The 8,599-nt window shown below is 40.3% G+C and overlaps 1 non-coding gene across 1 annotated transcript; it reads left to right on the top strand.

Moving 5' to 3' along the window:
• Positions 1–7,941: 7,941 nt before the first annotated feature.
• On the top strand, positions 7,942–8,045 carry LOC112760512 (small nucleolar RNA R71). Its single transcript, XR_003180949.1, has one exon. It is a non-coding gene; the product is annotated as a small nucleolar RNA R71 (small nucleolar RNA).
• Positions 8,046–8,599: the final 554 nt, after the last annotated feature.

Below are 8,599 nucleotides of genomic sequence, written 5' to 3'. Positions count from 1 at the left end.
TCAAAGCCTTGGATCCTTTTTACCCTTGCCTTTTGGTTTAAAGGGTTATTGGCTTTTTCTGCTTGCTTTTTCTTTTTCTTTCTTTTTTTTTTATTTTTTCGCCATTTTTTTCGCAAGCTTTGTGTTTTTCACTACTTTTTCTTGCTTCAAGAATCAATCTTATGATTTTTCAGATTATCAATAACATTTCTTTTTTTTCATTATTCTTTCAAGAGCCAATAATTTTAACATTCATAAAATTCACTATAAAAAATATGCACTGTTCAAGCATTAATTCAAAAAACAAAAAGTATTGCCACCACATCAAAATAATTAAGGTAATTTCAAGATAAGTTTCGAAATTCATGTTCCTCTTTTTCTTTTTCAGAAAACATTTTTTTTTCATTTAAGAAAGGTGAAGGATTCATAGGACATTCATAGCTTTAAGACATAGACACTAAACATTAGTGATCATGTAATAAAGACAAAAACATAGACAAAACATAAAGCATAGAAACCGAAAAACAGAAAAAATAAGAACAAGGAAATTAAAGAACGGGTCCACCTTAGTGACGGCGGTTCTTCCTCTTGAAGATCCTATGGAGTGCTTGAGCTCCTCAATATCTCTTCCTTGCCTTTGTTGCTCTTTTCTCATGGCTCTTGTTGAGGTCCATGAGTGGCTCTCTTGTTTGCTCCATCCTCTTTCTAGTGATGGGCTTTTGAGATGAATCTCTCAATCTCCCATGACTCAGAGTTGGAAGCAACGGCCTTCCCTTTCCTCTTCCTAGAGGTTTCTCCAGCCCTAGGTGCCATTAATGGTTATGGAAAAATAAAAAGCTGAGCTTTTCCACACCAAACTTAAAAGCTTTTCTCGTCCTCCCTTGTGTCATCCTGTCGTTTAACGCCCAGAATGCTATCCATTCTGGCGTTTAACGCCCACTTGACTGCCTCTTTGGGCGTTTAACACCCAGCCAGATACCCTGGCTGGCGTTAAATGCCAGGAATCCTTCTTTACTGGGCATTTTGCTGAACGCCCAGAATGCTGCCATTTCTGGCATTAAACGCCCAGAACGCTGCCCATTCTGGCGTTTAACACCCAGAATGCTGCTTGCATGGGCGTTAAATGCCCATTCTGCTATCCTTACTGGCGTTTAAACGCCAGTAAGCTTGTCTTCCAGGGTGTGCTATTTTTGATGCTGTTTTTTATTCCACTTTAATTCTGCAGCTGTTTTTGTGACTTCACATGATCATCTACCTAAAGGAAACGTAACATGACAATGGAAAACAAATGTCTATAATAAATATAATTAAATAACATTGGGTTGCTGGTGCACGAAATTGTGATCGTTCATTCCTTGGAAATGGCACTGAAAACTTAATACGCACGTTCATAATCTTAGTTCTTCTTCACAAATTCGCACAACTAACCAGCAAGTGCACTGGGTTATCCAAGTAATAAACCTTACGTGAGTAAGGGTCGATCCCACGGAGATTGTCGGCTTGAAGCAAGCTATGGTCACCTTGTAAATCTCAGTCAGGCAGATTCAATTGGTTATGGAGATTTGATAATTAAAATATAATTTAAAATATAAAATAGGAAAGAAATACTTATGTAATTCATTGGTGAGAATTTCAGATAAGCGTATGGAGATGCTTTTATTCCTTCTGAACCTCTGCTTTCCTACTTCTTTCATCCAATCACTCATACTCCTTTCCATGGCAAGCTGTATGTTGGGCATCACCGTTGTCAATGGCTACATCCCGTCCTCTTAGTGAAAATGGTCCAAAATGCGCTGTCACCGCACAGCTAATTATCTGTCGGTTCTCGATCCTGCTGGAATAAGATTCAGTAATCCTTTTGCGTCTGTCACTACGCCCAGCACTCGCGAGTTTGAAGCTCGTCACAGCCATCCCTTCTCAGATCCTACTTGGAATACCATAGACAAGGTTTAGACTTTCCGGATCTCAAGAATGGCCGCCAATAATTCTAGCCTATACCACGAAGACTCTGATCGTAAATCAGAAGGCTAAGAGATATGCATTCAAGCTTGCTTTCATATAGAACGGAAGTGTTTGTCAAGCACGTGTTCATAAGTGAGAATGGTGATGAGCGTCACATAATCATCACATTCATCATATTCTTGTGTGTGAATGAATATCTTAGAGAAGAAATAGGCTTGAATTGAATAGAAAAACAATAGTACTTTGCATTAATTCATGAGGAACAGCAGAGCTCCTCACCTTAATCTATGCTGTGTAGAAACTCTACCGTTGAAAATACATAAGTGAAGATAGGGTAGACATGGCCGAATGGCCAGCCTCCCATGGAGGTCTCAGAACGTAAAAGTTACATAATGTATTCCAGAGATTTGAAATAAATCACTAAAAGTAGTTTTTATGCTAAACTAGTAACTAGGGTTTACAGAAATGAGTAAATGATGCAGAAATCCACTTCCGGGCCCACTTGGTGTGTGCTTGGGCTGAGCATTGAAGCTTTCATTTGTAGAGGTCTTCCTTGGAGTTAAACGCCAGTTTGTAACCTGTTTCTGGCGTTTAACTCTGTTTTGCAACCTGTTTCTGGCGTTTAACTCTGTTTTGCAACCTGTTTCTGGTGTTAAACTCCAGAATAGGGCAGAAAACCGGCGTTGAACGCCAGTTTGCGTCATCTAAACTCGAGCAAAGTATGGACTATTATATATTGCTGGAAAGCCCTGGATGTCTACTTTCAAACGCAATTGAGAGCGCGCCATTTGAACGCTTGTAGCTCCAGAAAATCCACTTTAAGTGCAGGGAGGTCAGAATCCAACAGCATCTGCAGTCCTTCTTCAGCCTCTGAATATGATTTTTGCTCAAGTCCCTCAATTTCAGCCAGAAAATACCTGAAATCACAGAAAAACACACAAACTCATAGTAAAGTCCAGAAATGTAATTTTTATTTAAAAACTAATAAAAATATATTAAAAACTAACAAAATCATACTAAAAGCTATGTAAAAATAATGCCAAAACGCGTATAAATTATCCGCTCATCACAACACCAAACTTAAATTGTTGCTTGTCCCTAAGCAACTGAAAATCAAATAGGATAAAAAGAAGAGAATATACTATAAATTACAAAATATCAATGAAACTTAGCTCCAATCAAATGAGCGGGACTAGTAGCTTTTTGCCTCTGAACAGTTTTGGCATCTCACTTTATCCCTTGAAGTTCAGAATGATTGGCATCTATGGGAACTCAGAATTCAGATAGTGTTATTGATTCTCCTAGTTCAGTATGTTGATTCTTGAACACAACTACTTTGTGAGTCTTGGCCGTGGCCCTAAGCACTTTGTTTTCCAGTATTACCACCGGATACATAAATGCCACAAACACATAACTGGGTGAACCTTTTCAGATTGTGACTCAGCTTTGCTAGAGTCCCCAATTAGAGGTGTCCAGGGTTCTTAAGCACACTCTTCTTTTGCTTTGGACCTCGACTTTAACCGCTCAGTCTCAAGTTTTCACTTGACACCTTCACGCCACAAGCACATGGTTAGGGACAGCTTGGTTTAGCCGCTTAGGCCAGGATTTTATTCCTTGTGGGCCCTCCTATCCACTGATGCTCAAAGCCTTGGATCCTTTTTATTACCCTTGCTTTTTGGTTTTAAGGGCTATTGGCTTTTTTCTCTTGCCTTTTGGTTTAAAGAGCTTTTGGCTTTTTCTGCTTGCTTTTTCTTTTTTTTTTCCTCTCTTTTTTTTTTGCCATTTTTCTTTTCTTTTCTTTTTTTCTGCAAGCTTTTGTATTCACTGCTTTTTCTTGCTTCAAGAATCATTTTTATGATTTTTCAGATCATCAAATAATATTTCTCCTTTTTCATCATTCTTTCAAGAGCCAACAATTTTAAAATTCATAAACAACAATATCAAAAGACATATGCACTATTCAAGCATTCATTCAGAAAACAAAAAGTATTGTCACCACATCAAAATAATTAAACTAGTTTCAAGGATGAATTCAAAATCATGTACTTCTTGTTCTTTTGTGATTTAAATCATTTTTCATTTAAGAGAGGTGATGGATTCATAGGACATTCATAGCTTTAAGACATAGACACTTAAACACTAGTGATCATGTAATAAGACACAAACATAAATAAAACATAAAGCATAGTAAACGAAAAACAGAAAAATAAGAACAAGGAGATTAAGGAACAGGTCCACCTTAGTGAGGGTGGCGTCTTCCTCTTCTTGAAGAACCAATGGTGCTCTTGGGCTCCTCTATGTCTCTTCCTTGTCTTTGTTGCTCCTCCCTCATAGCTCTTTGATCTTCTCTAATCTCATGTAGAATAATGGAGTGCTCTTGGTGCTCCATCGTTAGTTGTCCCATGTTGGAGCTTAATTCTCCTAGGGAGGTGTTGATTTGCTCCCAATAGTTTTGTGGAGGAAAGTGCATCCCCTGAGGCATCTCAGGGATTTCATGGTGAGGAATTTCCTCATGCTCTTGTTGAGGTCCATGATCTCTTGTTTGCTCCATCCTTTTCTTGGTGATGGGCTTGTCCTCTTCAATGAGGATGTCTCCCTCTATGTCAATTCCAGCCGAATTGCAAAGGTGGCAGATGAGGTGAGAAAAGGCTAACCTTGCCAAAGTGGAGGACTTGTCAGCCACCTTGTAGAGTTCTTGAGGTATAATCTCATGAACTTCCACTTCCTCCCCAACCATGATACTATGGATCATGATGGCCCGATCTACAGTAACTTCAGACCGGATGCTAGTAGGAATAATTGAGCGTTGAATAAACTCCAACCATCCTCTAGCTACAGGCTTAAGGTACGGTCTTCTCAATTGAACCGGCTTGTCTCTTGAGTCAACTTTCCATTGAGCTCCTTCTACACATATGTCCATGAGGACTTGGTCCAACCTTTGATCAAAGGTGACCCTTCTAGTGTAGGGGCGTGCGTTTTCTTGCATCATTGGCAAGTTGAACGCCAATCTTATATTTTCCGGACTGAAATCTAAGTAATTCCCCCGAACCATTGTAAGCCAATTCTTTGGATTCGGGTTCACACTTTGATCATGGTTCCTAGTGATCCATGCGTTTGCATAGAACTCTTGAACTATTAAGATCCTGACTTGTTGAATGGGGTTGGTGAGAACATCCCAACCTCTTCTTCGGATCTCATGTCGGATCTCCGGATACTCATTCTTTTTGAGCTTGAAAGGAACCTCAGAGATCACTTTCTTCTTGGCCACAACTTCATAGAAGTGGTCTTGATAGACCTTTGAGATGAATCTCTCCATCTCCCATGACTCAGAGGTGGAAGCAATTGCCTTCCCTTTCTTCTTTCTTGAGGTTTTTCTGGCCTTAGGTGCCATTAATGGTTATAGAAAAATAAAAAGTAATACTTTTACCACACCAAACTTAAAATGTTTGCTCGTCCCTGAGTAAAAGAAGAAAAAAAGAAGGAGAAGAAGAAGAAGAAAAATGGAGGAGAGGGAGAGAGGTGTGTATTCGGCCAAGGGAAAGAAGAAATGGTTGTGTTGTGTGAAAATGAGGAAGGAATTAGGGGTTTATATAGGAGTGGGGGAAGGTTTAGGGTTTGGCCATTAGGGTTGGGTTTGGGAGGAAAAAGAGTTTGAATTTTGGAGGTAGGTGGGGTTTTTGGGGAAGAGAGGATGGATGTGAGTAGTGCAGAGGTGATGGGGAAGAGTGATTGAGGTGATTGGTGAAGGGTATTTGGGAAAGAGAGTTATGAAAAGGTGTGAAGAGGAGAGAAGAAAAGGTGGGGATCCTGTGGGGTCCACAGATTCTGAGGGGATCCTGTGGGGTCCACAGATCCATTGGGATCAAGGACTTAATATCCCTGCTCCAATTAGGCGTGTAAAACGCCCTTAGTATGCATGTCTGGCGTTAAACACCAGCTTTTTGCTTGGTTTTGGCGTTAAATGCCCAAATGTAGCCTGTTTCTGGCGTTAAACGCCAGCTTGGTGCTTGTTTCTGGCGTTTAACGCCAGCTTGATGCTTCTTTCTGGCGTTAAACGCCAGTTTGATGCTTCTTACTGGCGTTTAAATGCCAGTAAGTTCTTCCTCCAGGGTGAGCTATTTTTAAAGCTATTTTTCATTCTGTTTTTGATTTTATAGTAGTTTTTGTGACTCCACATGATCATCAACCTAAAAAAAACATAAAATAACAATAGAAAATAAATAGATATAATTAAAGAACATTGGGTTGCCTCCCAACAAGCGCTTCTTTAATGTCAATAGCTTGACAGTGAGCTCTCATGGAGCCTCACAGATGTTCAGAGCATTGTTAGGACCTCCCAACACCAAACTTAGAGTTTGAATGTGGGGGTTCAACACCAAACTTAGAGTTTGGTTGTGGCCTCCCAACACCAAACTTAAAGTTTGACTGTGGGGGCTTTGGTTGACTCTACAGTGAGAGAAACTTTTCATGCTTCCTCTCCATGGTTACAGAAGGAGATCCTTGAGTTTTAAACACAAGGTTGTCCTCATTCAGTTGAAGGACCAATTCTCCTCTGTCCACATCAATCACAGCTCTTGCGGTGGCTAGGAAGGGTCTTCCAAGGATGATGGATTCATCCTCATCCTTCCCAGTATCTAGGATTATGAAATCAGTAGGGATGTAAAGGCCTTCAATCTTTACTAGCACGTCCTCTACTAGTCCATAAGCATGTTTTCTTGAGTTGTCTGCCATCTCTAATGAGATTCTGGCAGCTTGCACCTCAAAGATCCCAAGTTTCTCCATTACAGAGAGTGGCATTAAGTTTATTCCTGACCCCAGGTCACACAGAGCCTTCTCAAAGGTCATGGTGCCTATGTTACAGGGAATTAGGAATTTACCAGGATCCTGTTTCTTTTGAGGTAATTTATGCCTATCCAATGCATTCAGTTCATTGGTGAGCAAGGGAGGTTCATCTTCCCAAGTCTCATTACCAAATAATTTGGCATTCAGCTTCATGATTGCACCAAGGTATTTAGCAACTTGCTCTTCAGTAATGTCTTCATCCTCTTCAGAGGATGAATACTCATCAGAGCTCATGAAGGGCAAAAGGAGGTTTAATGGAATCTCTATGGTCTTTGGATGAGCCTCAGATTCCTTTGGTTCCTCAAAGGGAAACTCCTTATTGGTCACTGAGCGTTCCAGGAGGTCTTCCTCACTAGGATTCACGTCCTCCTCCTCCTCTCTGGGTTTGGCCACACCAGGTAAGGTAATGGCCTTGCACTCTCTTTTTGGATTCTCTTCTATATTGCTTAGGAGAGTACTAGGAGGAGTTTCAGTGACTCTTTTACTCAGCTGTCCCACTTGTGCCTCCAAATTTCCAATGGTGGACCTTGTTTTATTCATGAAACTTAGAGTGGCCTTAGATAGATCAGAGACTATATTTTCTAAGCTAGATGGATTCTGCTGAGAATTCTCTGTCTGTTGCTGAGTGGATGATGGAAAAGGCTTGCTATTGCTAAACCTGTTTCTTCCACCATTATTAAAGCCTTGTTGAGGCTTTTGTTGATCCTTCCATGAGAAATTTGGATGATTTCTCTATGAGGGATTATAGGTATTTCCATAGGATTCCCCATGTAATTCACCTCTGCTATTGCAGGGTTCTTAGGATCATAAGCTTCTTCTTCAGAAGATGCCTCTTGAGTTCTGTTGGAAGCAACTTGCAATCCATTCAGACTCTGAGAAATCATATTGACTTGCTGAGTCAATATTTTATTCTGAGCCAATATGGCATTCAGAGTATCAATTTCAAGAACTCCCTTCCTCTGAGGCGTCCCATTACTCACAGGATTCCTTTCAGAAGTGTACATGAACTGGTTATTTGCAACCATGTCAATGAGTTCTTGAGCTTCTGCAGGTGTTTTCTTTAGGTGAATGGATCCACCTGCAGAATGGTCCAATGACATCTTTGATAATTCAGACAGACCATCATAGAATATATCCAGGATGGTCCATTCTGAAAGTATGTCAGAAGGACACTTTTTGGTCAGTTTCTTGTATCTCTCCCAAGCTTCATAGAGGGATTCACCTTCTTTCTGTTTGAAGGTTTGAACATCCACTCTAAGCTTGCTAAGCTTTTGAGGAGGAAAGAACTTGGCTAAGAAAGTCGTGACCAGCTTATCCCAAGAGTTCAGGCTATCTTTAGGTTGAGAGTCCAACCATATTCTAGCTCTGTCTTTCACAGCAAACGGAAAAAGCATAAGCCTGTAGACCTCGGGATCAACCCCATTGGTGTTAACAGTGTCACAAATTTGCAAGAATTCAGTTAAGAACTGAAAAGGATCTTCTGATGGAAGTCCATGAAACTTGCAATTCTGTTGCATCAGAGAAACTAATTGAGGCTTTAGCTCAAAATTGTTTGCTCCAATGGCAGGGATTGAGATGCTTCTTCCATGTAAGTTGGAATTTGGTGCAGTGAAGTCACCAAGCATCTTCCTTGCATTGTTGTTGGGTTCGGCCATGTCTCCTTCTTTTTCGAAATTTTCTGTTAGATTTTCTCCAGAGAGTTGTGCTTTAGCTTCCCTTAGCTTCCTCTTCAGAGTCCTTTTAGGTTCAGGATCAGCTTCAACAAGAATGTTCTTGTCCTTATTCCTGATCATATGAAAAAGAAGAGAACAGAAAA

The sequence above is a fragment of the Arachis hypogaea genome, chromosome 16 (assembly GCF_003086295.3).
Source record: "Arachis hypogaea cultivar Tifrunner chromosome 16, arahy.Tifrunner.gnm2.J5K5, whole genome shotgun sequence".
Lineage (NCBI taxonomy): Eukaryota > Viridiplantae > Streptophyta > Magnoliopsida > Fabales > Fabaceae > Arachis > Arachis hypogaea.
This window is presented reverse-complemented; position numbering and strand designations above follow the sequence as displayed.